The sequence below is a fragment of the Ciconia boyciana genome, chromosome 2, assembly GCF_034638445.1.
Source record: "Ciconia boyciana chromosome 2, ASM3463844v1, whole genome shotgun sequence".
NCBI classification, from domain to species: domain Eukaryota; kingdom Metazoa; phylum Chordata; class Aves; order Ciconiiformes; family Ciconiidae; genus Ciconia; species Ciconia boyciana.
Window position 1 is genome coordinate 38,601,995 of NC_132935.1, and position 26,187 is coordinate 38,628,181.

The window sequence follows — 26,187 nt, forward strand, 5'->3', positions numbered from 1 at the left end:
AGTAACAGCAGCCTTTAAAAATACAGATTAATTCTGCATGAGTCTATAAACACACCTAATATATGTTTGAGAGGAGTTACAAAAAAACATAGCTACAAGAACACTGCGGCAAGTGATATTCACAGAAATCTTCAGTGCCAAATAACTGGAAGAACCATAACGGCGTTCAAGTGACATTACTGTGTTGAAATGAAATGCAGTACCAGCACGAAAACGTATCTCAAGTTTAAAGAGGAATAAGAAATGAACATTCCATACTGCGAAATTACTGCACATCTAGAAGCAGAACAGTTACACCTTTAAGAGCTGCTAGAGGAGGAAAATTCACATATTAAAAAAAGACAAGCTGTCAAAACAGCTTAAGCCTTAATACTTTACAACTGCCTTTTAATTAACCTCCACAAAATTAAATTCCTCGAGGGTACCTGAATCCCTGCAAAGCAGCATTGCCTAAAAAGCTGTCCTTTTTCAGGACAGTGGTATTCTCTCTCAGGTTCGCTGCGCTCTTCCAAAGCACCAGCTACCTATTGGCTGCAAACCACTCGGAGGGAGAAGAGTAAACACGGCGCAGACGACGCCCTGGGCCATACCCCTCGTCCAACGACTGGCAGAGCAGCGCGGCAACTAAAATGGACCCGCGCCTACCTACCGCACAAGCCAGACGCCGGCTCCGCCGCGCTCTGCGTAGAGCTCGGGAATGAAGCCAAGCCGCTCGCCTTCACCCCAACAACTATTTCTCAGCTCCCCGATTTCTAGGAAGTTACAAATCTCTCACGTTCCCGCTCCAGCGGCGCCGCGCGGCTGCCCCCGCCAGCGCCCGCCGCCGCTCCCCCGCCCGGCCATCTCCTGCCCGGCGGCGTCCCGCTGCCCCGCGCCCGCCCCCGGAGCTCCGCGGGCTAACGCACGCGCGGCCCCAACGGCGAAAAAAGGCGAGAGGCGGCTCCACCTGGGAGAGAGGCCAGCGCCGCCGCGGGAGGGGCGCCCGGCAGGCCCCGGCGCCGCTCCTCGCCGCGCCTCACCGCCGCGCCGAGCGGCAACGGCGGCGCACGCGGCCCCCGCCCGCCCGCCCGCCCACGCACCCCGCACGTGCGGCCGTCGCTCCGGAGGCGGGCGGGTGGCGGGGAAAGGAGCGAGAGGAACGCGAACCCCGGTGAACTTCCTCCCAAGGAGAACGAGCGCGGCGGAGGCGCGGGGCCGAGCCCGCGAGCGGCGCGTGGAGCCGAGCGAGCCGCTCCGGCCCACCCACGGACGCGCCCGCGGGGCCAGCGCCCGGCCGCGGCCGCCCTCCCGCGCCCCTCCGCCCCCGCGGCGCCAGGCTGCGGCCCGGGCGTGGCGCGGCCCGGCCTGCCCGCGCAGCCCTCCGCCGGCCGGGCGCCGCCTCCAGCCGCTGCCCGCCGCGGGGCCCAGACCCCGTCTCGCCCCGGGCCGTAGGCCAGGCTTCCCCTCACCCTCTTTTTAAAAAACCTTTTTTTTTTTTTGTTTAATTACAAGTTCCCACTTTTCCCTGTCCCCGCCGCTAGGTTTCAGCCCACCCCACAGCCCCTGGGGAACGCTCCCGCTTCTGCGGGGCGGCTCCCTACAGAAACGCCTGAAAATCAGCAGCGGCAAAGCTGCCAGCCTGGTAAAAATAATAATAATAAAAAAAATAAGTGCGCACAAGAGGGATTTCAGTTTAACTCTTCAGTGTGTTCAGGGGTGCCCGCAATCCACTGGCAAGGCTGTCATTAAACCGACCAGCTGCCGTAGTGAAAGCTCTCCCCCTTCTTCCGCATGTGCAGAAGGAATAACGCAGAAAAATGAGACAGGTTTGCATAATATCTAGCACTATTTCGGGAACTATTTCTGCACGCTCTGAAATTAGAGGGTAAGTTTCAATATCCCAGTTAAAATTCAACTAGACCTCTTAAAACAAAGTGTAACTTGGTAAGTTTTTCCTGAGCAGATTGAGGCCATAAAGCAGTTACAAAAATACAAATTCCAGAAAAAAGCTCTTTCAACGGCAGTATCACTTCCGCTTTGTTAACTAGATCTAAAAGTGCTGGACAGCCAGGAGTTGGCATGGATTCAGTTTAACAGAACAGACCACCGCACCCATTACGTTAAAACCTCGTGTTTATTGAGGATCTGCTGTGGTCTCTAAACATGTGTGTTCATCGTTCAGGCAAGGCTTAAAGAGGCAAAGAATATCTAATGCAAACAGAAACACTCAGGATGAGGTGAAAGCCTACGCCATTTTCACTTCCTCCATACAAATACCTGAAATTATTCTTGGGATTTCAACTGCCATGTAAAAAATGAGCAAGTGTGAAAACACCGTAGCCTGTACCACTGCCTTAACTGATGTTAACACCTAGGTGCCCTCAAAACCCCACAGGTTTTCATCAGGAAATTGTTCTATTGGTTATGGAGAAGCCTCATGTTCTGCAAGCGTGTCTTCACAAGACTTGTATTTGGGCCTGAGGAGACATGATGATGCGCATTTCAACAGTCGCAGGTATTGGCAAGCATCTGGCAAATAGCGATTCGGGAGATCCTGTTTCTGGACTCTGCTGCTGCAGAAGTATTCCTGCATAATACTACACTCATGTGTCAGACACTGACAGTCATCCAAGCACGCTGCAAAAACAAACCAGAGAAGCAGCCTGGCAGAATTTAAAATACGTCAGTGTTTTGATTAGCGTGTTGTAACTGTGTACACACAAGCTACAGGTCAACTGGATCACAAGCTTCCATTTCAGTAGAGTCCGTACAGGAAGAAATGAGGAATTTTCCCAACCTGACCTGCCCTTTCCTGATTTTGGAGTTTCGTATTTTTGGGTAGGCACTGCTAGATCCAGAGACTCTGCATTGTAGCAACAGCCGCCTTTTGCTTGTTCAGGTCAGGCAAGGTATTTGCCTTATGTTCATAGAGAGGTTTTAAAGAAACTGTGTTAGCACTTCTTATTGTGAAATGCAGAGCTTTTGAACTTCAGTCAGTTAAAATAACTTGTTGGCAAATAACTTAATCGGGTAATCTGTATTCAAGAGTTATTTTACTTTACAGTTGTTTAGCAGTGTTCATCTTCTGTCTGGTTGATAGTTTTCAGTTAATCATTCACTTGTCAGCAGCTCAGTTGAACGGAGCCACTGGACCGATTTACAGTAAGTAGAGGGGCCTCAACCCAGGAAAGCAGAGAAGATGACCCTGGCCTGGAGATAATTTAACTCTGTCTACCTGGCCACAGAGTCTAAGCCCTAAACCTTTGAATAAAGAGCGGCTATTTGTCCTTCCTCACAGTTCAAAACTCCCTGAAGACTGGGCTGTCAACCAGTTAATTTTCCTCTCACTATTCTGGAGCCAGTTCCTCTCACTATTCTGGAGCTGTGCTCAGTCTTAAGTAATTAGAGAGCGGCGACGTGGTACATATCCTTAAATTGTAATTTGCCTGAATGAATTCCACAGCATGTTCATGTCTTGTGCATCTTACCATGCAAAACACTGTTAAGGTCATAAAATTTATATAAACCCTAATTTGCACATTTGCTTGATGAGCTTTTAAAGGCTAATATTCTAATGTCAGTGTGGATACCTGGTGGTTAACTGCATAGCACACACAGAAACACACGGAACTCAACTTGCCTTTTAAGTGGAGGTAAAGGTCAGCGTTCGCACTGACATTTTTGTCCCCGGGAACTCCCTTGCATTCCCCATTTATGTTTCCTGGGCAAGTAATACACACAAAGAATCTCTCTTCCACTGCTTTGCAGTACTTTGCTTCTAAAGAATGTTACAAATCCATGTATTGTGCTGTCATCCCAAGTATTTCAAGTCTTTGCTGAAGAACACCAGTAACTGGGTGGCAGGGGTGGAAAAGAAGAAAAAAGGGAAGAGAAATGAAGGACCCATCTCAACCCACTGCAAATGCAAGAGGTCACAGAAATGCAGGGTACCTTTGACATGTTTCTCCAAGCTCAGTATGAGTAGGTAGCAATAATCCGAACTACTAGGTTCTGAGTTTACTGAAAATGTCCTTAAATTAGTATGAAAACCTTGTCCCTGACCAAAGATCAAAAGTGTAATTTTACAACATCAAGAGAACTATATAGACAAAAACACAGTATGTAAAACATTGCAAGACAAAGACAAGCACAAATGCAGAAGACTTGTTTAAACATAGCCAGGAGCTTTGCTCGTGAACACTGTTCCATATGTATATGCTGTGGTACTTTAGTATATATTCAAATATTCACATAACAAGCACAGCCCAAACCACTTGACAAGCATAGTCCAATATTTTTAGTTACTGCTAAAACATGGTGGGTCAATTGAGTAACAGCTTGAAATCATTACCTCACTACCAGCTTTAAACACCAACATCACAGCTTTCAGTTGCAGTTCCTGCATCTTCAAAAGAGTATCTTAGCCTATCGCTTTTCACACCAAGCTTTCTGCCCTAGTCCTCACGCTCAGGGATAACACAACCAAATGCACACCTGTTTAAAACCCTCCAAAAGGCATTAACGTGACACTGCAATTGATATGATAACGTGACAATGCAATATGATATAATAAATTGCATAATTAATGCAATAATTATTATTGCAAAAATATAATTAAATAATTATTGTTAGCCTTTACCCTGTAAAGCCTTAAACTTAGATTTCACTTAGGAAACAACTGCTGGCCATTGCAGTTAACTTTGCATGTGCCAATTCTTTTAATCAAAGAATCCAGCTCCAAGCAGGTTGTATCCACCTAACACAGCACTGAACAGTTTGAGGACATCAGCCTTTGGAAAGCCTCAGGCTGCAATGGATGGGCCTCATAATGACACAGGCACAGCAACTCAGGGCAAATATTGTCTAACACCCCGGATTTTGGCAGCCACAAAACTCCATAAAATGTATGAAGCCAGATATGCACCCACCCTTTTCTATGAATTACTCTCACACTGCTTCCCAGCCTCTTGTTTGGATACACCTAATTAATCCATGTTCATACCCCACTGCCTGCTTAGGAACAGGACTTTGAAGAGGCTTGGGAATGCGCCAGCTGGGACCAGGCGTTCAGCACTGCAAAGCATGACCCCCAAGAGTCATGTACTGGAGAAAACAGTCTTCTGATAGACTCCCCGGACACATGAGATTGCCAGAAAACACGGGCTATCACAGATAAAATCAAATAAGAAGACCCTCAGTGGGAAAGTGATTTAGCTGAAAGCCTGAGAGTTCAAACTGTGGAAGAAACACCAGCTGGACAAGACTTAAACCTCACAGTGCATGTGCAAGCAACAGTGTCACCAGGTAACTGTTCTTTACCAAAGCAGGTTTTGTAACACTTAATGCATGTATGCATATTAATAGATTTCATTTAACTCATTTTCATAGCTGTGTGCCTGTGCTTATTAGCAAAGTCTGAATAATGGTTCAGTTTTACATGAGCTGCGCAAGGGAAATGCTTTTTTTCCCTACTTTCTTTTTGTATGCTACATCAACTACAAAATGTCTTCAGATTACAGAGACAGTCTTTCAATTTGAAGGACTGAAATGAATACTTAAGAGACCGATTCGTAGCAAACATATACTTCAAGCCCTTCCCTAACAAACCAACCAACCCACCCGAAACTACAAGCCACCTAAACAAGTACCACTGAATGATTCATTATTATCTCTTGACAAAGCACAAGAACTTGGCAAGTAAAGGAAGCTTCCCAACCCTGAACAACATTCACATTGAACTGACAGTTTTCCAGCACTCCAGATACAAAGAAGATGATCCATGTCTTACAAGAAGAGTGTCCCAGAGCACAGAGGTTGGTGGAGGTCAAGACCAAGATCTACAACAACACTACAGGGACCCCACTTAGCAGAGCAAACACCACAAACCAAAATAATGGAAAATTATAGAAAAACTGTAATAAATTGCATCATTTCACAAACATCACAGAGTATGCATAACATGGACTGGAAGAATGACAGCAGCACCACATCAAAGAAATTCTTTACAGAAGCTAAGAAGAAAATTGGTTTAAATCAATTGAAGCATATACTAAAGATGAACGCTAGTACACAAGCAAGCACTGTTCCAAAAGCAGCAGTGTCACAAGGAATTAAGGAAAAATAGGTAATGCTGAAAGATTAAAAAGGCGAGTTTATCCATACCTAGGGGAACGTGTATGCCAAGTACGTTGTTGCATACCTTGGAAATTCAGATTCCCTGCCAGTGCTCTTCAGAGCAATTGTGTTTTTTGCTAAAAATATATGAAGCTCTTGGTCTCTTCAGCAATGCATTTACATGCTGGGATGATGAAGCCAACAGCTGAGAGTTTCTCTCGGCAAGATTGACTGTACTAAACAGCAAATACTCTCAGTCACATGGAAAAGTCCCACTAAGAAGGAGTTCAGTGGCACCTCTGTCTTAAGCACGTTGACATTTACATTGGTCAACGCCACAGCACATATATCTGGTCCTTCCTAGAAGCAGTAGTTGTACTCTGAATGTTCAGCAGACCCAAGCAGGACTTCTTAACATCTACAGTCCGGGCTGAATGGCCAATCTTACTTGTCTGCTGAGTATCCAGAGCTCCAAAACAAATACAAACAGTTAGGTTCTGTCCTGGTACCACCTCCAGGCAGAAGAAAAGAGGAGGCATCTCTGGAGAAAATTAGACATATGGCAGGTTTTACAGATGCCATCTCAGTCCAAGCATAGCCCTCATTACTCACACAGTACCAGAGACTTTGCCTAGGGATGCCTCCCTTTCCCCTCACAAAGGCCACTTTCATATCCCAGATTTTACTCCACTTTAAAGAATTTTCATTCCCTGAGATGCAGCGATCGCTATATTCTGAGTTGCTTTCTTACAAGCCAGGGATTTCTGGCTGTACTTCATATACTTCATGTTCAGTTATGTCACATATGGTCTTTTAGAACAAGAAGGAATCTGTTTCAAGCAACAACTATGGGCAAACACCCTGCAGAAAAGGGAGTTTATGGACCTGACCACCACCTCATTGTGGGGAAGTACTTGATACGCATAAAGATCTGAAGGTAGCAAATGGAGCATAACAGGCTGAGTGGTGGTGGGGAGGAAACCCGAGTGATTCGTTCCAGTAGAAAAGCTGTACGTACCTCAGACATAGCACAGATATCCCTCATGATCTTTATACCAACCTATAATCCATTTCATAACCAGTTTCACATTTTATCCAAACACATGACTATTACAGAACACAGATACATGCAAACCAATTTACTGTCACAAGCACTAGACAGGCTTTTAAAAGGTGGAAAGCAAATTGAAAACACGAGGACAAGTAAGGCCATGAGTTACCCTTTTTTGCCTTTAATGCAGGAGTTCTGCTTGTTTACATTTCGTGATTACTTGAAGCCTCTGTATATTTTCATAAATGTATTTAGGAAAATTCATTCCTTTTGCACAACACTATGTTGTCACTAACAACCCCTGGGTAATTTGATAGAGGCAAGCAATTTTTGGTAGAAACTGCATAAATGCATGATGGGATTTCAAGATAAAAAAGCAGTATCAGGCAGTGAAATATCCTGTCTGCATTTTCAATACATGCATCTCTATTTTCCTCACTTCATCCTCCTCAAGTTCTTTATTTCCCTCACGCATACACCAAAATGTATTATTATTGCCGTATCAGCCATTTTGGAGTACTGTTTTCAGTTAGGGCAAGCTGAACAATGTATTTTGTTATAAAGCAAACGACGTAAGATTAGTTTCTAAAAATTACTTATCATGCAAGGCATTTAAAGGGAACGGTGAAGCGCACATGAACTGCCTGACAAAGCTCACTTCTGACCCAAACCCTGGTGTTTACATCCTGTTCACTTATCAGTGCAATAGCTGGCAGGGCTCCACCAGGAGATATTATCCAGTTACAGCCTTGTCATTAGGAGAAGCACCACTAACTGGGGCACACGGACACACACTGGTATTTGTTGCCCACTGGGCCCAGATCTCTTTTTGCCTTGCACCTACCCTCACTCACTGCAAGTGTCCAGTCCGGAACAGGTACCCAAGCGAAATCTCCACAAACTAGTTCAGCTACCAGCAGCAGAATAATAGTATGAATGCTAAACTCCTGATAGCCTAGTTTACCTTAGTTTTCAGTTATCTTAGAGATGCACAGTGTAGATACTGCCTCAAGCCACCTCCACTTGCTTACATGGAAGCATGGAAGATTTACATGGCTTCCAAGAATATGAGGAGAAAGAAGTCCATTGGACCTGAATTATCACCAAGTCCTACAAGGGTGAATACATATACAACACAAGAACAAAGATAACTGGCTGCTTTATAGATATATAGCAAAATATGTGCTTCACATGTCAAATACACAGCATATTGGTATATGCTAACATGTTCTGGGGCTAGTTTCAACAGACATGCATACAACGCCGTAATAAATTACTGCGCTGTTAAACACTTTGAAGCTGAAGTTATTCAATACACCTCATGAAGTTGAAGTATCAGTATAAGTTGCTAAAAAACCTCCCAACTCATAGTACTGCAAGACCTGCATTTTGTTCTTAAAGGCTCTTTGGAATTCAGCTTATAAATACAGTTCTATGAAACAGGTCAAATACCTGAGTTTGCAGGAGATCTGAGCAGTTTGTGCAGGAAGGTATACCAAAGCCAAGCTAAGTATAAAAGAAAAAAAGCTCTCTAGGTAGTAACTCTGTATGGATGTTTCTTATTTCAGCCTCCTGAATCTCAGCTACAGCACATTTTACTAGAATTGCAAATACAGGCTGGGGTGAACAAACATGCTTTGGTAAACAAATGCTCTGGTACACAATGTTACGTAGGTGGGGTCTACCCAGAATGTCAAGAGTTCTTCCCCAGATTGTAGAGATGAGCAAGAACACAAGCACCGTATTTGCATTTTCAAGCTATTTACTAGTAGCTCATCTGTACAGGTATTCTATTCAAATGAAACTAAACAAGGGCAGTGGTTTGGGGGGTGTCCCCCCATCATGTCCACCCCCTCACAAAAGGCCCACCGCCTTTTTCCAAAATGTCGGCGTTTTAAAGGCAGCCTAAGAACTACAGAATAGACCAGATTTGCTGTTCTAGTAATACTTCTAACAAATTGTTTATGTCAAAAGACACATGCATGCCACTAGAGCATTGTTGTGCACCAACTCGGAGCAGAAAAAAGGTAGCAGCGATTTAAAAACCCCATTACCAAAGCAAGAAGCTGTATCTCATAATCAAAAAATGAGAGAGATTTAAGCAAAATGTGGTAAGAGTTTATTATTTGCTGTCCTGACTTTGCTTAGTTGTTTATCTAGCCGTTTCCTCATGTTTGCCAGATGCCCAACCTATTCCCAACCCACAGAGAAGATGTATTTCCATCTACCAACTACAGAGTCTGGTTTTTGTTCTCCAAGCACAAATACGCTCATTTTCAGTCCTGGGAGCTGTGGGTCAATGTTTTAAGTGTGTATATGGCTCTGAACTATTAAGTGAGTTTCAGCAATAGATTTATATAAGGATACATCCTGTCCTCTTATAGCAGGTAAAACCCATACAACACAGGATGTCCAAGAACAAGCAGGGACAGAGGACAGATGATCAACTTTTGGACTCTACTAAACTAAATTTTCCTTTAATGTATCTTTCTTTTTGTAATATGACAATCTAGCAGAAGCCACTTAATAGAATATTGTAAATTTGAGTATGAAGCCTAAGCAACAATTAAATAAATCCCTCGAGTCTCAATATTAACTCAAGACCACTGTTCCATTATGCAGTTTTAAAAAGGAACATGGCAGTATTTAATACTTCAGGTCAGCGATTTTTTTATGTTAGCTATTATGGTCTTGGGTGGAATCTGAATTTCCAAAGACCTGCAGAGAACAAAGAAAGATGTTGCAGGTTGCAGCATGGAACATGAATACTAGGTAGGAGAAGTTATCACAAAATTGTACCTGTTGACGTTAAGCTTTGATGTACATACAGCCACTTTAAAGGGACAATAAGAACCAGATTATTTAAAAGACATGGTATTTTCTTGCAGTCATTGTTCAAATTAGTCAAATGTTTCATATGAAAATGTTCCTGCACACAAATCCAAGCTACTGTGTTTTCCTTCTATAAGGCAAGAGATCAAGAATAAGTCTTATTCCAACTACAGTCTTCTCCAACAATGCTGTACAAATTAAAGTAATTTTTGTAGATGACAGTGCAATTTTAAGCTTGCATAAGAACACAAAAGAGCAAAATGCCAAAGTTTGCTAATTACATGGCAATCTTTGTGTCAACCCGATTCATTAAATGTTTTTATAAATCTTTGAGTTAAGCAAGGAATAAATTTTGTTCTAAAAAGAAGATAAAGAATTTTGTAAAGCTATGAGAACTCAAGATGTCATACATCTCATGAACTGAAGCACTGATAAATACGTTGTTACTGCATTGGCAGTAAAATGTGGGAGCTGTGCAGAATCTGTACAATGTTCAGGAAACTACCAATAATCAACCTCTGTTCGGATGCAATTGCAACGGTGATGAGGATACCCAAGCTGGAACATGCACCACGCTAATGGAAGCTAATAGGAGCAGTGTTGGAGGAGGGTGTGAATATCTCCCACTCTTGGATTGATGAAAATTTAACTTCAGTCTGAAGCAGATACCATGTAAGTGCTCAAAAATCTCTCTATGCCACACTAGCTCTGTTTCCCCTCAGGTTTGGGATGAGTCACTAGCAGGCTTCTACACCAAATTGCTTCCGATTCAAATGTACCTTTCATTTATATAAAAAGTGTTGCGGTAACAGCCCTTCAAAATACCCACTTCAGAAATAATGTTTCATCGTTCACCTTTATATAACTGCGGTTCTCCCAGGCCTACGCTGCTCATTTTTTCCCTTTGTTTGCCCCCAGTTTATGCCTACCCGCACGCAGTCGTCAGCACAGCAGAACCGCAGGGAACGCCTGCGCTGCTGGCACGGCCACCTCCCCTAGGGAGCCTGGGGTGGTGGGCAGATGTCTGGCCAAGGGGTCCTCACCACGTATCTCCATTAAAATAAAAGTCGGGGTAATTATGGATATTTTCATTCCTTCACCCATCTGCCTCCACCGATTGATTCAGAAGCGTCTTCAAAATCAGAAAATACAAGCACTGTTTATTTCTCACTCTTATGAGACTAATGCCTAATTTTGAGAAGAGAAATGCGGAAGTACTGAGGACAAAACCATTTTTTTATGTAATTCTTTTAAAGTCAGAGCAAGCAAGATGGCTGTTTATACTGCTGATTCCTGGCTCCAGCATTCCTACCTGCATAATTGCTCAATAAAGCTTTTCATAAACATTTTATTGCATTCATTGGGAACTTGCACATCTAAACTAGTATCTCATTTTAAAACCTGGTTTATGGGAAGGATGTCTGAAGTCACACAAGCCAGAGCTGCTTAGCACTTTTATGTGATAACGGAGTGACAGCAGAGTTTCTATCAACTAACAAAAGGACCATCGGCTGAGGGAGAAAAAAAAGAGAACAAATAAAACATTAAGCTAACACCAAAGAAAAAGACATTTTGGACATTTCACATAAATGCAGACTTGAAAGCATTAATATGGTTACCATGGTGGGCAGGTATAGAGTCAAACTATACCTGTGCGGATGCTCGAATTGTGGGATTATGAAAACAGGAAGATGGTGGGATTAGTTATTTAATTTACATGGGATGATATGAAGTTTTGTTTTATTGCATGTCCAGGAAAGTTGAGAGCAGAGCCCATGACTTCCTGTAGTGTCTGGGGAAGGGGAGAGGAAAACATGCAGAATCCCCACTCCTTTACTTTATAACAAAACCAACAAAAAATTATATGGAGATTTTCTTTTGTAAGGCAAAAAAACCTCCCAAGCATATGTGTGGGGGGGTGAATTTACTACGAAGGAAAGTAAATTGGATACTAACAAAAAATTATTTCAGAGAATACTTGTCAGTATCTTCTGAACACACAAATCGTGGAATTTGCCTTACATTTTAAAAAGTTTTCTGCTAGATAATCTGCCCAGACCTGAAAAATTAAGCAGTCAATTTACTGAAGAGCCTTAAAAGGAAAATAGGTCTGACACTGGCCTGTGGTTAATTCTGTAGCACGTTGGCACAGAACGTATCACAAATTTGGAAGGAAGTCAGATTAAAGAAACAAACAAAATCCCAGATATTGGCTAAGGAGAATAAATAAAACCAAGGTCTGAATCCAAATAAATAGGTTAAGTAGTATTTTCTTTGCCAGTAGCAGCATTTTCTTGGCCAAGACTATTCAGATTCCAATGAACAATAAAATTAAGACCTGCTACATTGTAAATCATGAAAACAGCAGTAAAAATGTGCCTGCAACACAGACTCAAAGATTCAACCAAGGCACAAGGAAAGTTTTTGCAGTAGAATGAGGAAGAGATCTTGAGTCTTCCAAACTCCCAGCACATCTTATTCATTATCCCACAGTGGAGGAAGATTACTTGCAAAGGACAGCCTTTTTACTCAGCTAGGAAAAAATAGTCTACTTAGCTTCTTCTAAAAGCACCCCAGCCCCAATTCTCTAGCACTACATAGCATTGACTGCTCATCTGTGTAGAGCAACAGCAGAACCCCCAGGTTACATACACATTTGGAAGACCACTCGCCAACCCCGGGGAGATTGGAGCTCCCTAGGAGTATTTGGGTGCATGTGTCAATATTTGCTAAATTTTGCTGAAGTTGCTCAAGTTTGCTAAAACTAACCTCTCATTAGGCACAGGATAGGAAGAGCTGCAAATAAATTAACATCAAAATCACAGTAAGTCTTATTGAGCTGGAGATGTTAGTGAAAACAGGAGAAAAGGAGACAGAAGCCTAAAAAAGCATTTTGTGATCAGGACAAACTGGCAAAGCCTTGCCTACTTCATTATTCTATTAAACCCTAAATACCATTTTATTTTGGGCACCTCCTTCATCAGCACAGACGACCGTTTGCAGGCAATTAAACACACTCTGCAGACAGTAATAACAAATAGTAGGCAATGAAGAAAATATCTTTCCATTTTTTTATTGTATCATCCTTCTCATTTACCTTCACTGAGAGGGTAATGTCTGTCTACCATGCCACATCCTGCCTCTCCACTTCGCCGTTCTCTGTAACCTGGCCTCACCGGAGGAAACCCACAGGGTTTCAACCCTCAAGAGGTGCAGGACTTTGCTCACAACCCCTCTCTTCCTGCTCTCTCCACACTCGAACGCCACTGTCACCCACTCTGTTCAGGATACTTTTCACGCTGCAGCTGTGACTTACCTCACCAGCTAGGAATAAAAGCCAGAGCAGAGTTCTTTGGAAAAGAGGTCATCTTTATTAATTTTGTGCAAGACATCCAGCATAATGTGGACTTGATGCAGCTTCGAGTGCCTAGTGGCTGCCAATGACCAAGATAACTATGTAAATTTATACATATAGGTATGTATTATTGCACACACCCCTCTTATCATGCTCAATGGACTACATAATAATCCTTTAAAGTTTCAAAATCTTTCTATTCCTAGCTCTTAAGATGCTGGTCAGGACAACCAGATCCCTTTCTTTTGAAAGAGCGGCAGCACACGTCGCAGCTTTAATCAAAGGAAACGCTGCACGGACTGGCTTCCCGTAGTGGGGTGGGAGCACTCTTTCTGCCTTTTTCACTCACCCTGGATTTGAAGAAAGTCGACAGTAAGCTTTTAGGATCATTGCTGTCACCAACGGTGAATGTGCAAAGGCTCAGTTCTCTCTCAGGAGTGGAGAGCAAAAACAGCAAAGGAAGGCATTTAGAGATAATTGCCGAGGTCACTGAAGTCACACAACTGTTCATTATAATGAAGGGAGTTTGTTAAAATTTTTGCATTTCACTGCTGGAACAAGCAGTGGAAATAAATCTTGGGCCTAAATCCATGGTTGGAAGAGCTTAGGTCCAGGATCTGCACTTTGCACACTATCAACAACCTGTGGAACAAAATCTGTCTTCTACAGACCAGAAATGGAGATGTACAGTGACTGTAAATCTGAAAGCACGCCCTCTCTTTATTTTTAAATTGATTTTTCCCACTGTGGTAGATCCACTGGCACTGGGCACATGACAGACAATGCACGGTAGGCAGTTAGCAGAGTCTGAAGCGTTGCAAGAACAAGCCACTTGCACTAACAGGGCTAATCAGTTTAAATGATGACGAAGCCATTAAAAAATACCTAGCAGCACCAGGGTTATTTTTTTGATATCTCAAATCTACATACCAAATACCTAGCAACTTGGAAATAAAACAGAAAAGCCCGAAATGGGAATTTAACAACACGTGGTATCTTGATAGCCACATGGTATAAGGAGCAAAGGCCCATGAATTGACATGAAGCTTTATTGTTGTTTAGACTCCCACTTCTTTTATTTCAAAATTAGCAATTTTTTAATTAAAAAATGGAGAAAATACAGAAGGCAGCAGATCCTTTAGATTTATTTCTAGACAAATGGAGAGCAACCAGTTCAGATGACAAGTTGACTAAACCTCGTGAAATGGGAGGAGAGGGAGCTCATAAATGTAACGAAGACAAATGTGAACACGCTCGGGTAGAGAGGAGACCTCACAAGAGACACTACTAAGAGGAGACAGAAGAAAGCAGCAGCAGTTCCTCCAAGAAACAACACAACGGGATAACCTGTGCTTGTTCCCTGTAAAAATAAACAGCAGAAGTTGTAGCACAAGATTTATTTGTCAAGACAGACACAGAATGTGAAACACCATCAAACTGCTAGCAATAAGTATAAAATCTGCATAAGCACATAGGTATAATCAGCATGGTTAAGATTTGCATTTTATAATGCAAATTAAAAAAAACTGGCTAGCAACAAAAAAATCCTTATTATCAATATGTTTATAGCTTAAGAGCAAGAAAAACCTTGCTGCCCTAGTCAACACAGAGAAAAACTGATGAAAGATGACATCCAGAAGGCTATCAGGTTTAGGACATCAGTCTTCACCAAGGGGGTCAAATGCAAGCAGTGATTAGCATAAATAACAGCAATGACAGGTAAGATTTCAGGGGGGAGGGGAGAGAGAGAATGTGAATGAAAGTGTGTGCACGTGTACACGATGGAAAAAACCAAACGAGTAAACAAAACAAAGCAACAAAAAACAACAGGTAAGAATATTAAGAGACCCGAGTCAGTTTAACTTCAAATTCCTGTGGAAAACAATCCAGAACAAATTCATTAGCAGCACCTGGAAGATAATCTTAACTAGTAGCCAAAAGAGATTTGTTAAATCACATTGCTAACTTCCTTTGACAGGCCTTCCAGATAGGCAGGAGAGAAAGCGCAGATGTCACATCTTTCCTTTAGTAAGGCTTTGAAACTGCCTCGGGATATTTTAACAATCAGCCTACAGATGCATGAAGGATAAATATTAGTTCAGGATGTGAGAAACAAAGCTTAAATATATCATAGTCAGGACAGAGTAGTGATCTGGAAGGATGGAGTGAAATGTAGCAGGTTATGTACACGATACTGCCCACAGGCAGGAAACATCAAATATAGAAATACAGGAGGGGAAACAACACGGCAACACGGCAGCTGGTCACAAGAGACAAATATCATACTGCTGTAAGAAAGAAACATTGCTATGAGATATAAAATTTAAAAAAGTGTTGGAGTGCAAAGCCTGACCATAATCTGCTGAACTCAAAAAAATCCTTCTACTTTACTCTGTGTCTGAATACCTAGGAAAGATGCAGACCCACCAGAGAGGGTCTAGGGAACAGTAATGAGAATGCACAGTAGTCTAGAAAATGTGACTTGCGGGGAGGTGGGATGGACAAGCTAGTTGTTAGTACAGAGGGGAAAAAAACCCCAACACTTAAGGGATAGCTGTTACATTGGAAGACTACTACAAAGAGAAGGGTATTGCCTCTTCAGTCAGCTATGGATAGGAGAAGTCCTAATGAGCTTAAAAAGAGCACAGGAAAGGTTCAGGTTAAACACTGGAGGAAGGGAGACAAAAACATTAAAAAAAATAATGGAAGGGTACTGAAGCACTGGAAGAGACTCCACCAGGAAAGAGCTTTAAAAACAGCTGAGGCAAACACTTCTTCATAAAAGACAGGTTGCACCTTTGGGGCAGAGAGAATTAAATGACCTCTTGAGACTGAGACCTTATGGCTGGGCGCAATGTTCTAGGAAAGAGATGGTGGCAAACAAGAAGTGAGGGGAAGGAAAACTGGTTTAAAAGCACAGAGAGGAGAAGCACCGAGGGAAGTCAAGTGACAGGCAGGAAACTGAGAAAAATATGAAAAATGAGACTCCCATTTGCAGGGAGAGCCATTTCAGAGGTGTGTTACACTTTCATGAGCAACTACTTATGAGGTTGCACATGAAGTCAAGAGAAAAGGCAGGCTCCAGGTGCTTCCATCTGCCCTTGCTGTAGTTCTTGTTCCAATGTCTACCTTAGCAAGTAATGCAGCACAAGAAAAGGGACATCCGCAGAGAGGAAAACAGTTAATGTCGAGGACACAGCATCCACATGACCCATGTTGGCGTGGCAGGATTTGTATGTTTTGCTTCAAGCCAGATCTAGCCTGGTCCTGTGGGCAGGACACCCAGTTTGTGGTCGGTAGGTGCTAAAAGCACTCCTGCAGAACATCTTCCAGTCTGACTTCATCTGAAAGGAATCCAGCTCATGTTCCCCAAGATCAGCCGCAAAGTGAACCAAAATATGGCGAGGAACGTACTTCAAAAGCAGGCTCCTGAATTGAACTAATACGGCAACACAGACTCACCCTAAGCCAAACCAGAGGAATCCAGGGACCAACAGTGGCATCCATATGGCAGAGAGCAAAGCAGGACAGGTCAACCCTAGCAGACCAGAACAACACTGCTTGCCTCAACTGTTAGATAGATCTAAATACTTTGCAGCAACAAGCATGACTGGGGTGACAGCGTTAAGTGTCTAGGCAGCAGGCACTGACTGTTTCCAGACAGCATATTGACCATTTTAACTGACATCTGATGTGGCATATGGACGTCTTTGGTAGGTCTGTAAATAAACTGTAACAAACCATCACAATGTTTTCATTTAACAACTGCATTTGCTTTAAAATAACATGGCTAATAATCTGTCTTTTTCTTTCTTTCTTTCTTTTCTTTAAATGAGGACCTATGTCTAGGGACTTTCTGACTCATACAAATTAAAATAGCAGAACCAAAACAAAAGGCCAAGCACCCAAGCCATCAATCTTTTCCAGGTGCCGAGTCATAAAGCAGTAACCAAGACAAAGAACATTCCAGTTTCTCACTGCCAGTTCCTAATTTCTTATCAACATATTTTCATTTCATGATGCAACTTTCTTTTCCTAAAGAAGGGTCAAATTGTGCACGTCTGTGTGTGCATGCCTGTTTAGATTCTAAGCTGCAAGGCCATCCTCTGTTCCTTAGGAGGCCATTGGTCTGCACCTTCTGAAATATTCGGCACCTTTGGATTCCTTGTCAAGGACAAGGAATTTGTTTCTTACTCTGTGCACATCACGCATCCAACATGGTTCCCTGAATAATTATCTGGGCTTTGACTGGGTGGTTGATGATAAAATTTCTCTCAGGTCGCTTCAAGTGATGCTCCTATGTAAAACAGCAAACTGAGTTTTGCACGCGTTGACAAGTTTACAGTTTCATTTCTGAGTAAAATCCCGTAAGTGTTATGAGATTCCTCCTTCCACCTCTATTTTAATTCTTTATAAACAAACACATATGAAACATGGGGAAAAAAGCCACAAACGACCTCAACTAATATCAACAAATACAATTAAAATGTTTGCACAGAAATTCTAGATACCTTTTAATACATGAGAGAAGCTACAGAATTCTGGTTTTATTCCCAGATAATTAAACAACAGGAAAAATGGCTGAGACCATCAAACATAAGAATGTCTTAACTGAGGATCCTAGCCAGCTTGTGTTGCAGAGCCATGTTTGCAAGACAGGCATTATTTACACATTCTGGTGAAGTACTCCACAAGTTTAACATTTTAAGGTGGTTTACAAATTTCTAATAGCCTCCGTCAATTCACATAAAATGTGCTTAAACACCCAGATGCTATGACCAAAACCAAATGAATCATAAATTTGAAGTTTGTCTGAATTGGTGAGGTTAAGTCAAGCTTCTAGTTTAAATTTACATTGCCTTGGATGTGTAAATTAGCATCCAAGCAGCAAAACTTACTTTTAATTGGCTTGGACGGTAGATGAACTCTTTCCTTTTCAGTCTGCCTTCTGATTTTAATTGGGTAGAAAACTACTGTAAATATTTTCTTCTTTCTCACCCCTTCTTCCCAAGGCTTTTTATAAACAAGTGAGGTATTGTTTCGCTGCTATGCACTATACCCCACAAACCCCAAACCAAAACAGAGAAAAAGTATGCGTTCAGATTGCTACAGAGCACTCAGGGTTTTATAGATTTTTTGATCACACGCTGCAGAACAATTTTGCATACCTCCAAAAAAATGGACTAGTGCAACTTCTAGCATCTTTTTAGCTTTGCTTTTCATTATCTGTGTAAGGAGAGAAACGTAGGCTGGGAAACTTCAGCAAGTGAACCTAGAAAGATTCGCTCAGCTGTCTCCGAGTCTCTGGTCAACAGCTCTGTGCTGTTCAAAGCCCAAGTACAAGTGCATCACTGTTCTCTCATTTAAATGTAAAATAATTCTAGGATTCATGGCAATGCCAGCTTAAACTTCGCTCTAAAGAAACCCTTTGTTTTCAAATAAATCAGTGCCTGGTTTTAGATAATTCTATAAAGAATCCTATTCATCCCCCACATAACATATTAGTTAACATGAAAAGAGCACCAAAGAGGCAGCCAACCTCCAAAAAATTCTGAAGAAAAGTGAAGTTAAACCAATCTATCTGGCATATGCCTTTAGAGTTACATATAATGTCTGTGGTACACAAGATGTAAAACCTCATTGGGAACAGCACAGTTTGTTCTTGATACAAACACTTTACACTAAGACAGTTGAAAATTTCGGAGCACGTGGCCACACTCTCTTACTAGAGCAATGTCATTGCTCAGGTTTTCTGTCACTGCTGCAAGTATCACATGGTTTTTAAGGCACACTATCAAGGGACAGTTTTGTGGTCCCCTGACAGAGAAACCCCGTATGTTTTCAATCAGGGCTCTGAACACAGAAGGATGGCAGAAAAGAGACCCAACAGTTCCAAAGACAACAGATATTCTTTGACCAAGGGCTGATGTGGGAGGGATGGGGGTGAAATTTAGTTATTTTAATATTAAAATGCTGCTTAAGTATTTCCATGATAGTCTGAAAATCCAGAACCCCTTGCAAGAGCAATTGATCAAGCTAAATTACTTATTTACAAGAAATTTACCATGTGTACCAGGAGATTAGATTAACACCAGTAGACGTGTTACTTAAATGAAACACTTGAATGAAACAAGATGCCCTAGTATTTGGGGAAAAAAAACCCCAGGAGGCAAACTGGATTCTAGGCTATCAGCATCTACTATGACTCTAGATAACTGCCTTCTGCTTCACTTCTTACCTCTCATAAAACATTGCTATACACTCTTTAATGCTACATGCTCTTTTTAGTTACCTTTTATGACAACATAGCTTTTTTCTTTTTTTTTCTATAATATAATCAAGATGCACCACTACTACTGCAGCAAGGAAGCAGAAGTCTCCTAGTTCTTTGATGCACTTGTCTTCAGGCGTTTGACAGGCTGGGTACATTTGCCAGGTAGCTTTTATTTCTGAACTGTTCTAAATTTTCTCTGTTTTGTAGTTTTTGGTGGCATTCCAAACTCGTAGACTCCGTCCAAGAGACAATAGACTCGTATCATGGTTTTGCAAGGTATGTTTAAATCCCATCCAAAGGGAGTACCAAAGTTATTTTCTTCTTTAATTACCTCCTATCCCTATTCCATGCTCTTCCCAACATTAAAGCAAAACACATACCATACACTGGAAATTCCACAGCATTTAAATAAAAGCATTCATTTTCTGAACGCTCAGTCCTTACTTATTTACTAAACTTAGTATGAAACATATTTTAGGGCTTGATAGTCATCCCAGTTCATAAATAACTAACACTAAGATGCCAAAAAAAAAAGGTCTAAACCTAAACTATCATAATCCAAATAGGTGGTTGTTCTGTCAGAGTCCTGCAGACTGAGTACATTCACATTTAAATACATATGTCTGACATTCCTACACTTAAGCAGGAACTACACAGGGCATGGAAGGGGTCAGAAGACAGACAGTCAAGGGCTGCAGCACGGTGAGTTGGAGACGACTAGACTTACTTAGCCTGGAGAAGAGGAGGCTTCACAGGGACCTAACAGCAGCCTTCCAATGCCTTTAAGAAGGTTACCGAGAAGACAGACTCTCTGCTTGTGGTGCATTGCATGAGAAGGGAAATCATTGGGAGGATAATTGACCACTAGGACAGGTTGCCCACAGGGGCTGTGGAGCCTCCGTCTCTGGAGGTTTTCAAAACCTAGCTAGACAAAGCCCTGAGCAACCCTGTCTGAACTCTGGGTTAAGCCTGTTTCGAGCAGGAGGTCACACTCAACACCTCCCAAGGTTCCTTCTAACCTGAACAACTGCATGACTTAAGATGTTTAGCCCTAAGCAGCACTTACACCTTCAGCGTATCCTCCTAGCTGAATCCAGAAAAGTTGCTGTAATGCAATGTTATATGCAACATCACAGGACAATAATCCTCACAAGTCCCCCAAGCACAATCTCTCATTAAAATATCAATTTGAGCAAAGATTAATGGTGCAAAGCCCTGAAATAGCCATCAAGATAGTTTCTGAAAAATAAGAACTATGTTTCTAGCTGGTGGCTTATTTTAACAGCAAGCAGAAAAGTTGAGACCTCAAAAATTGACCCACAGTTTGCACGTATTTAGATATCAGATTTTGTATCCTCTATTAATTAGATGAATATAAATACTTCTGAGTGACTTCAATTCCACAGTTGTTCAATAAACACTCAAATATGAGGTATAACTCCATGGGACACTGCAAATCTCTTTTGATGCACCTGACATTAGCATTGAGTTCAGAACCAAAGGCAAAGCTTTCCTTGGTCTGATATCTGTTCCAAAATATTTTGCAATTAACAATACAATGAAAAAGTTTTAAATAGTTCTATTCCATCAGTTATTTCACAACGGTGAACAAGAGATGGAGAAGAACTGTTGAAGGAAAACTGACTGCAAGAACTAGAAGAGATGGCAGCAGCAAAGCGGCACGCTGGCACCTCGGAAGCAGCTGGAAACATGTCGGTCTTGCTTCTCAGCGGAGGCAAAGGATCAGAAGTTGGTACCCATTTGGTTTACTCCAAGAGAAACGTAACGGTCTGTGAAGTTATGCAACTTCTGCAGTGGCAGTATTTTGCAATAGTATTTGGCAAGGCACTTAGCACTAGCAGCTTGCCGGTCGCCCTCAGAGTTTCAAATGACTGCCAAAAAATAAGATATGATATCTCTTTGAATAAAGGAGCTTTCAGATAAATTTAGACACCAATCTTGCTTATTCACACTCCCCCTAACCAGGTGCTTTCCTGCCCTAGAACAAAAAACCACTGTAGCACCAAAACAAAGCTTTTCAAATATGAGGGAACGAGGAACTTCCCACCCCTTGTCAGATGATGCTCGCAGAGTGTCTGAAAGAACCAAGTGAAAACGTCATGTGAAGATACAACCTTACTTCTTCCTTTGCTAAAGGCTAGGGAAGACAACTCTCAGCACAGAGCCGGGTGAGGGAACGGAGTTACAGGTCAGGCCACAGACACCCCAACCTGTGGATTGGGTTGGTTACGACAAGAACTAAACACCTGCATAATACAAAACTGGCTGTCACCTACTGCCACACAGATACACCACAAGAGAGAGGTGGCCCGGGATGGAGATTTTGGCACTGGAAATGGGGTTTTCTGGTAGGAAATACTGGAAAGTCTCCCCACTTCAACTTCAGGGCTTAAACTCCTAAGCCAGGACTACAAACAGCTGTCACCATCTGCTCCAGAGCTCAGAGCCCATTCTCCTCCTGGGCCCAGTTTTCTCCTAGAGCAACTAGCCAAGTGTTGCTCCTCTCTTGAAACATGGAGGATGTCGTGGAAATTCCGACCTCTGATAACAGTCTGATCGTCAGCGACCAAGCACTAGATCCCAGCCCTCCTCCCACGGGAACACACAAACTGCTGCAAGAGAGTCAGGTTCCTGCTGCTGCTCCCTCATGTCAGCCTCGGGCAACCTGCTGCTTCTTCCACGAGATGGCCCAGGTTAAACACAAGGAGAGAAGTGTGCCCTCCCACTCGCTTCAGCCTGTGCCACAGCTGCGGAGGTGCGGGAAGATGTGGGCTTGAAGCCCTTGGGCACAGGGAGCAGGAGCCCAGGTTTCAAGTACTAGAACACAGTCTACTCTTTAGACAAGTCCCACCACCACCAGCTCTCAGGGAAAGGTGAGCACTGGTTCCTCTTCTGGCAATGTTTTAAAAAGAAAGCCCATACAACTGCATTTCGAGACACAACCAATCCTATCAGCGCCTGTGTTTACAGTGTGCTTGCCAGGTGTCCTAGTTTCTTGATCTCCTAAGGGCTTTGATGCTCAACTACAGCAGCTCTAGATAAGGCGCTTAAGAACTTTCTGCGTAAAGAGGGAGATCCAATACGTTTAAGACACTTTCAGAGTCAGGCAGACACTGTATTAGGTGGTTTGGAAGACTTGGGGAGATAAATTCTGTTTGAGAATTAGGAATGCAAGCAGGAACCTGATTAACACGTTTTAAAATGTTCTCACAGTATGCTGAAGCCCTTCAGTTCTACTTTGGAAAGCGTAAGTGTTTGCTTTGCAGGTTATTTTAGCATATGGATACTACTTAAACTAGAACAAAATGAATCCTTCAATATAAACACTCAAAAGCGCTAACTTCAAGTAAAAACAACATATTGCTTTACTACAGCTCAGTCTATATAAATACATAGATCACTTATGCCAGTTTCTAGTTCCTTGGTCTACAGAAAAAAATAATTCATAGCAATATAAGTCTTCAGTGACTTATGAGCATCCAAAAATGAAGTCACAAAAACAATGAACAGTGACTTTCCTTTTGGGAAGTACCCACTCCTTAAAAATAACATTTTTCTAAATGACAAATTAGACAGCCAAAAAAAAATATTCTTTTACAACTACGTGTAATCTGGTCTCAATTTACATGCAGAAATGCAGGGCATTTGTGTATAAAATGGCTTGTAGCCATGGGACAAAAATGCCCTAGTACTTGCATGCAAATTATAAAACCAAAACCATCTGGAAAATGATCTGGGGTATAGGCAGGATAACCCAGGAGAGAGCTGATGTGTGGATGTGGCTGAAGGATCACGGCTTATTAGAAGCTTATCCTGTATGGATGGGATGGAAAATAAGATTTGACATACCCTCTCATACAGTGATGATTAACATGAACCTGCAATTAGCACGCATGGCATTATAAAATGACAGATTATTTCCACCATAAATCCTAGATCCCAGGAGAGACAAGAGTTGCTTTGAATCTATTTTTATTTGCTAATACCTGTGACATTTTATTTAATATAATTTATTTTTGGCTCTCAACATACCCTGTTGAAATATCTTGTTGCAGGGTCAAGTCAGCTTTGGAGGCTTGCAGCTACTCCAGCTAGCTAGGCTGAAACAATTCTGCATATTAAAAACCAGCAATCACTATTTTAAACACATGCCATTACAGTCAAATTATCCACCTACTTGTGGATTGACTTTAAACAAGTCAAAAAATGAACAGACTAGTCATTTTAAAGTGCCCACATCTTAAAACTTGAACTACTAGATCCCTGCAATACATTATTTTATAAGCAGAGTGGGCTAGGAACCGCCCAACTAATGTCCCCCGTAGGCCCTCTGAACCTCCGTTCAATGAGACTTGAACATCCAGCTTTGCCAGGCTTCTTAGAAAGCTACCTGTCCTTAGAGAATGAAAATGCAGAGCGCAATAATAAAAAGCAACAGCTCCTATCAGTTGTTGATTATCAGAATGAAGATCCCCTCAGAACAACATAACCGATGAATTACAAGTCTTGCAGTACTCTGGATGCAGCCCATGTATACACCAGTCCGTGTAGCTCTCCTTCCCCTGAGGAAATGTTTAATCCTCTTTTAAGATAACAATAGATACTGAATTTATTAGATTAGCATGAAAGAAATTAAACGCAAGGGCTGTCAGCATCTATTTTGAGTGTCCAATATAAATTTCAACGCTATTTCAATGCTCAGAGCACATAACAAAGAGGCTGTAGCACTTACTAGAGAGAAATAGAGAGACTGCAAACTGTTTTTTGCTGCCAGCTAGTGCATATCCCTGCTTTTCATACACTCCCCAAAATTAAGGGAAAGAGCTTGGCAGAATTCAGACAAAAAAACTGCTCTGCAGGAGCACATAAGTCTCGGCAAGGGGAAGCCAAGGAGTGCTGACCAATGCTTGTGAAAGAACTGAGCCGAAGACGTCCTGCAAATACAAAGTCACGCAGGTGAATGTTGTGGGATACTCCTTCAAGCTCCACTAGTTCTCCCCCTAGTGCAAATCCTCCAAGTTTGCATCAGAATTTTACCTTTCCCATAAGAGATCTGCCCAGAAAGTACTGATTTTTGCAACTCCCTCTGCACGCGAGGCGAAAAAAATTATTTTAATTTCCTCCTTGCCTCCAATCTTCTCTCGTATTTAAGGTGTTTAAAGGGGTAAAGAGGCAATTCCAGCCCTTGCCTCTCTGGCACAGAGATGGCTAGAAAGAGCCACGGCAGACCTGAACTGCGTTAACTGCTCTTCCTCTGCAAGACGCAAAGCAAAGTGAACCAGGGTCTCCCCATCCTACGGGGGCACGGGGAAAGGGCTCTCTGGAAAAGGGCTCTTTCAGCTGCTCGAAATGTAAATGCCAAGCCATCCCCTACCTCTTAAATGTCTGCTTCCAGGTTAGCATCACTGTCTATATGGAATTAAGTAGTGGAACTGAAATGGAGTTTGGTGGTGTCTGCAGTTGCAACCCAGAAATCAAACTCTCCCAAACCCAGCCAGCCATGCAAAATAAAACATAATACGTAAAACCACAGATACACGCAGTAACACATAAAAACATTAGGGCAAGACTACTAGCAGGAGCAAGTAACACCGTTGGAGAAGGGTGGCAATAAAAAAAAAGACGAGAGGAGAATGCGAAATGCAGAATGACTTTGCAACTTCTTTGCAAATACAGTATCTAAAACTACACGGGCTGAAAAAAAAGCAGAAGTTTCTCCATGTTTGCTTGGAGCACTTTGCCCCCAGTCCGTAACTGGATCCCTGCAACTGGAGCCGTACGCCCACGCGGATCCGCGTTCTCCTGCGTGAACAGTTTCAGTTCCCCCCGCAGAAGGCTAGGGAGGGCCACACTGAACACACTCCACAGAAGCGACTGGGGATATAAGAAAAGCACGCGTGCATCTTCGGGCTGCAACAAAAGGGAGGCAAAACGGTCCCGTGTCCCGTACCCCCCCACCCGCGGCCGGTGAACCTCCGTGGCTCCGGACGGCCCCTCTTTAAAATGCCCGACGGCCTGCAATCTGCAAGCGGCCACCGGCACCTGGACCCCGCGTACCTGCCTGCGGGGCGGGCCGGGGGGTGTCTGTCCGTCCGTCCGTCTGTCCGTCCACCCGCCCGCCCGCCGGAGCTGGCCTCTTCCTCCCCGCCGGCGGGGCGCGCGCTGCCTCCCCTGCCGCGTCAGCCGCGCTCCTCCTGCCGCAGCCCGGGCTGACGGGCGCCCGCCCGCCGGGGCTCCCCCCGCCCGCCGGGGCTCCCCCACCCGGCCACGCACGGCCGCCGCTCCCCCCGCCCGGGCCAGGCGGGGCCGCTGCCGCTGCCGCTGTGGCAGCCGCCCGCGCCTCCCCCGCCGCCGGCCAGCGCCCCCCGGGCGGCGGCGAGCGGGGTCAGGCGGGGACTCGCGGCCGGCGCCGGCCCCGGCCCGCTCCGCCCCGGCCCCCAGCGGCCTGCCCCCGGCCCGGCCCCGGCCCGCTCCCGCGGAGGGCCCCGGGGCTGCGGCTGCCCGAGGGACGGGCCGGGGCAGAGCTGCGCCTGCCGCCTGCGGAGCCTGCGGCTGCCGGCA

General features: G+C 43.4%; 1 protein-coding gene across 5 annotated transcripts in view; it reads right to left on the reverse strand.

The window, feature by feature from the left end:
* The window catches only part of SGK3 (serum/glucocorticoid regulated kinase family member 3), a 62,141-nt gene extending 36,283 nt beyond the window's left edge, over positions 1-25,858 (reverse strand). The window contains exon 1 of one of the 5 annotated variants that reach the window (XM_072852393.1): positions 25,688-25,858. The gene's annotated coding sequence lies outside the window, so the exon portion shown is untranslated. The other 4 variants (XM_072852388.1, XM_072852389.1, XM_072852390.1 and 1 more) reach the window with 4 other exon arrangements.
* Between the last annotated feature and the right edge of the window lie 329 nt (positions 25,859-26,187).